This window comes from Phragmites australis, chromosome 14 (assembly GCF_958298935.1).
Source record: "Phragmites australis chromosome 14, lpPhrAust1.1, whole genome shotgun sequence".
NCBI lineage: Eukaryota > Viridiplantae > Streptophyta > Magnoliopsida > Poales > Poaceae > Phragmites > Phragmites australis.
Genome location: NC_084934.1, coordinates 20375747 through 20382612, shown reverse-complemented (window position 1 = coordinate 20382612; position 6866 = coordinate 20375747). Strand labels below are relative to the sequence as shown.

The 6866-nt window shown below is 43.2% G+C and overlaps 1 pseudogene; it reads left to right on the top strand.

Annotated features, from left to right (window-relative positions):
- The first annotated feature begins 3366 nt into the window (after window positions 1-3366).
- On the top strand, window positions 3367-4927 carry LOC133890306 (uncharacterized; annotated as a pseudogene).
- Window positions 4928-6866: the final 1939 nt, after the last annotated feature.

The following is a 6866-nucleotide window of genomic DNA, read 5'->3' as shown; positions in this document are numbered from 1 at the left end:
CCCGCACCTCCTCCAAGCCCGCCGCCACCTCCTCCTCCAAAACCACCACCTCCTCCACCACCAAGACCGCCTCCTGCGCCACCTCCACCTCCGACGCCACCACCAAAGCCTCCACCTGCACCGCCTCCTAGACCGCCGCCTGCTCCACCTCCTAGCCCACCACCTCCACCGAGCCCGCCGCTGCCACCAGCTCCGCCTCCGCCACCAAAGCCACCGCCGCCTCCAAGCCCGCCTCCTCTGCCCTTACACCGGCCGAAGCGGCAGTCACGGCCAAACGGCCCCCGCCCGAAGCGCGGACCACGTCCGTATCCTCTTGGCCCACGGCCGAACCCCCCGGGTCCGTATCGCGGGTCGTAGTCATCGTCGAAGTCGGCTCGAACAGAGCACGTCAAACAGAGAAAGGCGACGAGGAGGAGAGCGCAGAGAGGCTTCTTGAGGTGGACGACCATTGCCATCTTGGGAGAGGTAGCAATGGCTAGCTAGCTAGCCACTGAGCAGTAGCTCTTCTTGAATTCGTGCGCGTTCTTGCCTGGTTTGAAGTGGAGAGCTCGCCTATGTGTGTTTATATAGGGAGTGAGGCGACGGAGTGAAGTCTAGTGCTGTGTTAAGGATCCACTTGCTTGTGGGTTGCAGCGTTTCGGACAGGTGAGAAGTAAGGACAGCATTAAGTGTTTGTTGGTGCTCTTTTTTTTTTTTTCCCTAGCTTGAAGGAAATGTTCTTGCTTCTCAATGTTTCTTCTACGTTTAATAGGAGCTAACAGAAGATTAGCGCAGTAGATTAGTGTGGTTGTAGACTTGTAATAATGCGTCAGTAGCAAAGGTTATGTGACCAGTCAGAGTGATGAAAGAACAACATTTAAACCCTTCAAAGTTGTGTAACAGCCAGGTACGTAAGACAGTGTTTGGATGGATGAACGCCTTCGTACATGTACCAACTCGTCCCGGTTGAACGCTCGTCCTGGTGTTTGGTCCCTTGAACCGAACAAACTCATGCAGAATCAGGGCCGGCGACCAGGAGGAGCAGGATGGGCACTCGCACAGGGTCTTCAAATAATTGAGGCCCTCAAATTCTAATTAACATAAGTATTTACTTAATCAGAGAAAAAAGAAAAACCTAGCAAAGCCGTTATTGCATGTAGAATTTTATTAATTATTTTCGTGACTGTTTCATCTATAGAAATGAGCTTTTCTAAACTCAAGTTGTTAAAGATCTACTTACTTCTACTATGATACAAGAGCACTTAAAAATAATATCTTGAAGAAGATTAAGTATGAAAATATAATTGAAGATTTTATTTTAAGAAATATTAAAAGGATGATGTTTTTTGGTAGAATATGATGTCAATTTGCTTAAGTACTACTTTTACTCTTTTAGCATTAATATTTAATATATTTCTAAGTATTATATGAAATAATATGTATTGAAGTTATATAATTAAGTGAAAGTATACTTTGGTTATATGAATTTTTCAATTTTAAAGCCTCATTTTGCATTTCGCATCGGACCTCAAATTCCTTGAGACGATCCTGTGCAGGACCATCCAATACAGATTTCAGTATGTTCGGCCAAGATGCTGAACGAGCTCGTACGCTGAAATCGGCCGAACGAGTTCGACTGAGATGCTGAAGGAGTTCGACTTAATGCTCCAAAATATCAAAATAGTGATTTTTTGTTGCTCTAAAAATTATATAATTTTTTTACGTGTTTCATAATCTATATGCAACCCATTTTAATTTAATTCACTCAAAAATCATGTGTAAAATTTAAACTAAATTTTTTCAAAAAAAAAACTACATTTATAACTTCTAATAATTGTTAGTACCTCAAATAAATTCCAAAAAACTGAAGAAAAAAAATCACTATTATACTTCTTACATGATGAACTAATTTATATGTATTTTTATCATACTATACAGTCTATCCAACATCAATCTATTTAGATAACCAAACAAAATCGTGTAACATATCGTCTCATTCCATACAACCAACCAAATACATTCTATCATATATTCAACTAAATAACCTATTTGAACCATCTCATACAGGACCATCCCATCCAATCTTATTACATCTCATTTAACTTCATTCAACCAATCAAACCCTACGTAAGATTCACGAGGGGATCATCACAGGGAGGAAGTCATATACCACAGCTCCACTGACCAATCTCCATTGTTCTAGAGTGTCTAGCTAGGTTTGTTACTGTTACTGGTACAGTAGTACCCATAAAACATTCCAGCCGAGAGTTCTGTGGCTTCTATTTTTCTCGAACAAATAGAGTTCTCTGGTTTCTGCTGCTAGTGGCAATTCCAGGTACAATGGAAGCGTTTTGTGTGCTGTGTACTCCTGTGTGCACGAGCACTTTGCTGAGAAATTTGATAAACCGTAGCCGTGGATAGAAGCGCACTACCACAGAATGCTTCAATGCAGAAGGCTGAAAATGCTCATTGCAGACGGTTTTTTCAACCGTCTGGACGAACGCGTCAGCAATGAGTTCAACAATCCGGGAAGCTCGAACCCGTATCAATCCGTGTCTTGTGTGATACTTCTTCTACGACATACATGTATCTCTATTTCTTACCTATAAATCTATCGGTAGTCGTTTGCGGATCGTTGACAATCGAAGATGGTTTTCTTAAAAAAAAAAAAACTGTATGTAATCCATTAAGTATTTTGTCTTTTTAATATCTAGACAAAAAAAAATGAATTTGGCAGTGAAATTTGGTGTAGAGATATCACATGCGTCCACCCCTAACCTAGTAATTTTTTGAAAGACTAGTGAAAATAGAATTTGCAGTATTTAAGCATCATCACTAGTGAAGGTTTCAAAAAATTTGAAATTTTAACTAATGATAAGGATGGACATGACATATATATCCCTCCGCCAAATCTCATTAGCAAACTCAACTTAATTAAAAAGATAAACAAAAGATAAATACTCAATAAATTATATTACAAACAACTTTTATAAAAAATAGTCTGCCATAACTGTAAATTCTAGACGACTTTACTAAAAATGCGTGTCCAATTCTCTACTACTTAAAAATTACATAGTGATTCCTACACCAAGCAGAACGTCGTACCTTCATGTCCTGCAAACTATCCTCAAACTTCACATAAATTACTTATCCCATACCACTCATTAAATACTCAATCGTTCCCCCTCCCACCCCACACCTGCGCACGTGAACCGCAACTGCCTCTCCCCTCTCCTGCACCACCGCTGCCCCTCCCCTGTGCCACCACCGCTGGCACATCTCAACTGAATTAATGCCGCTCCCTCCACCCCACCTTTCTGCGTCCTCGTGCGCCTCCGGTCGCCCAATCCGCTCGTTGCCCTCACGCCAAAGCCGTGCGCCACCCTCATGCCGAAGCCACGCGGCCCTCCCGCGGCCCTGGTCTACCTGCGCGTCGAAGCCGTCGTCTGTCGCGGCCCTCCGCTCCGCACGGTCGGACGAGAGAGGCAGCGGCAGACTATCAACCCGGACTGCCCCAATGTTGTCAACCCTTTCCACCACTGTGCCGAGTACTGCCCCGTCCCTGTCCCCAAAGGTGTGGCCAAGCTACCTCTGCCGCCGGCCACACGGCCCTGAACGGGACCGCACATAGCAACCCTGGCGAGCTGCACTCCAGGCCGCACTGCCATGACAAGGGTGGAGGCTCCGGGGGCCTCCCCCTCTACGTTTTCTGTGAACTTCTCCTATTTCTCTCTCTCTGCAATTCAGCAAACAAAATTTGATATTTACGCGTTTCGCTGAAGAAAATTTCCATCTCTATGAGCGTCGCAGTGCGTGAAGGTTTCGATGGCGACGGCAAGAAGGTGGACCCTTGGTGCCCTAACGCGCCCAACCCGTTCCACGTCTGCAGCGACCATTGCCTCTTCAAGATGGCCAAGGCTAGCTAATCATCGAAGGGCAGCAAGTCGCCTATATCCCTCTTCTCCCGCCGCTCCTCGTTGTCCTCTGAAGGTTCTTGCTTCATCACCTATAATGTTAGCTTGCCTCCAACTGGCTGGCGTCTTAGGCAGCTAGAGGAGCAGGTTATTGGTCCATTCCAGTAATAATTGATTTTGTTTCTTTGGTTGTTCGTTGCTGCAGATGGAATCGTGAAATTAGAGGGACAGCAGGAAGGTGGATCCAAAGTGTTCAATTCCACCAATCCGTTCCATGAATGTGGTGAGTATTGTGCCGCCAAGATGCAGTAGGTGGAGCAGCAGAAGGGGACTGAAATGAAGTCCCCAGGCAGGAAAGGTAGTATTGCATACTGATGGGCTTACTCTGTTGATGTGGATTACATACACTAATTAGTTCATGGCATTGCAATGGTGTAGTGAATTATGATACTGATCCTCTTGCCAACTGTTTGACGATTGATGGTTCTCGTCTGATAAACTCATGAATTATTAGCGATTTTATGTGTTTCCATCCATTGTAGAAGGAATTATGTCTGCATTTGCATGTATTGTATGTAAAGATATTTAGTTGAGGGTTTCATTTTGTCACTTTTAAATTGCGTTGTCATAACCAAATTGGTAGTCATTGTAGGGGGGAAAGATGTTACAGTGATTCCAAGTTGGAAGGTGGATCTGAGGTGCCCAAACGCGTCCAATCCATTCCATATGTGTGCCCATTATTACTTTAATCATTTGAATGAAACAGTGTAGACAAGTGCAACAAAGTTAGGAGTGTTCTTTTGGTCGCCTGAATTTACAAGTGGTGTACATATGAATACACAGCATTGATGTTAAGGTTTGGTGAGGCGTCTATATTTATGCTTTGCTATTTATCTGTTTATTTTCATATAAGAAAAAAAGGCAAAGCTGTTTCGAAAGAAGAGCGGAGAGGAGAAATCAATCCTAATTGCGTCTACGCATCTAACCCCTACCACACTTGTGGTGAATACTGTGAGAGAAAGGGTGACAGGTAGATGAGGAAGATAATATGCACTCACTAATTTCACTGGTATTTGTTATAAAGTCATTTTTCATTCATGTCAATCAAAGAGACCTTAACAAAACGGTGTTCATGCTTTATGTTTAATGATCCAAAACATAATTATTTTGTGTAGAACATGTAACTGTTTCGTATAAAACAGGCGGTGTTCTTGCTTTATGTTTAATGATCTATGGATGCTTCATTGCTTACTATATCGGTTGTGCATCATATTGGCATAATTTTGAGCTTGGAGGATGTTGGCTATGCTTGTTCTTTCCAAAACTTGACATGTTTTTGTTGGTGAATGAACGAATTAAAAAAACTGTTAATTGGCATGAGAGATTTTAAACTATAATTATTGTGTGCACTACTGTTTAGACACTCTGGTATAAGTACGTTGTTTTCTCTTCTAATATTGGTCAAATCTAATCTTGATATGATGTGGTTCTAGGCAAATCTTAACTTTTGACTAAGTAATATTAGAATGTATGTAGCGATATGATGTGGTTCTAGGTAAATCTTAACTTTTGACTAAGTAATATTAGAATTTATGTAGCTTTCATCGTTTTATTTTTTAATATTCAAAGATAACTTGTAATAATTAACTCATTTATATATACAATTATTAGTCATGATTTTATGGTTTCCTACCATGATAATTAAAACCGTTTCACTCCTATTCTCATGTTGCAATAGTATTTGATTGAATTTCTAAGGGGCAAGAACACTGATCGGAGAATTACTCCTTAGATCCATTGATGTAAGCAATGTCTATGCATATGCTTTATGTTATTTTGTATTAATTTTGTTCTGTAACGCATGGGTAGTCAACTAGTATGCAAAGAAATTGCATACGGTTTTTTTTCTTTTTGAAAATACGTCTACAATATGTAGATCAAATTGCATATGGTTTTTTTTAAAGAAATCTCGGATATGCCCAGACATTCCAGATGGTATTTTTGAAAATCCACCTACGTTATAATTGCAGACATCTATTTTGTAGAGCCGTCTATTTTTACTGGGTTGTTTTCAGACGGTCTCCTGTAGAGCCGTCTGCGGACGCGTTTCGAAAACCATCTATTTTATCGCGTCAATTATGATCCTGTACGATCGAGTCCAACCAGGGGTAGCCTGCGACGCAGCCGCTGAGGTCCCATAATGCGTTTGCGCGGGCTGTGCCCGGCAACATCATTGATGCCATCTCGATCCAGAGTTGACGAAGTCGACACGCATGCATACACGTGAACAGTGGAAGCCATGCATGCAACTTGCGACGGCCATGATATCTGCATGGATCGATGCTGTGGGTCACCAGCTGCCTGCCTCTCACATACATTCAGCCGTCGGCACACATGGGTTTGCAAGGAAACGGAGGGGAGGGTGGTCTGGCTTGCTGGTAGCTAGCAGCTACGAGCAGTTGGTTCGGCATTGAAGGCGGTCCATCCGGTTCCGGCCTGTCCCGACGACTGTCCCGTCGAACGCCATTGATGCGGTGACCGAGAGTGGGCGCTAGCTGGCGCAGCTAGCTCCCTTATCTGCCAACCAGGCCACAGAGCTGCTGGTCCCTCCGGCGTGGTCAACCGGAGGTTGACCATTGCCGTTCGATGCCGCCTCGCTGCAGCCGCGTGCCGATGCGTTGGTCAGGTCACACTCCTGTGTACGTACCTAACCATGCGCGCAGGCGCAGTAACTAGCCAGCACGTACAGCATTGCCTAGATATATATATACGTACGTGTACCCTGTCCTGTACTCCCGTGAAGTGCTTAGTTTCCACTGCCGTGAGGTTGAAAAAAGGGCGCTTAGGATCCACCGGCGACGTGGCATCTTCACGAGGGCGTGCACACAGGTTTTTCAGAGCACCCAGTGTAGCGAAAAAGTCTATAATTATGATTTTAATGATTAATAATAATATAGTTATTGAAAATAATAT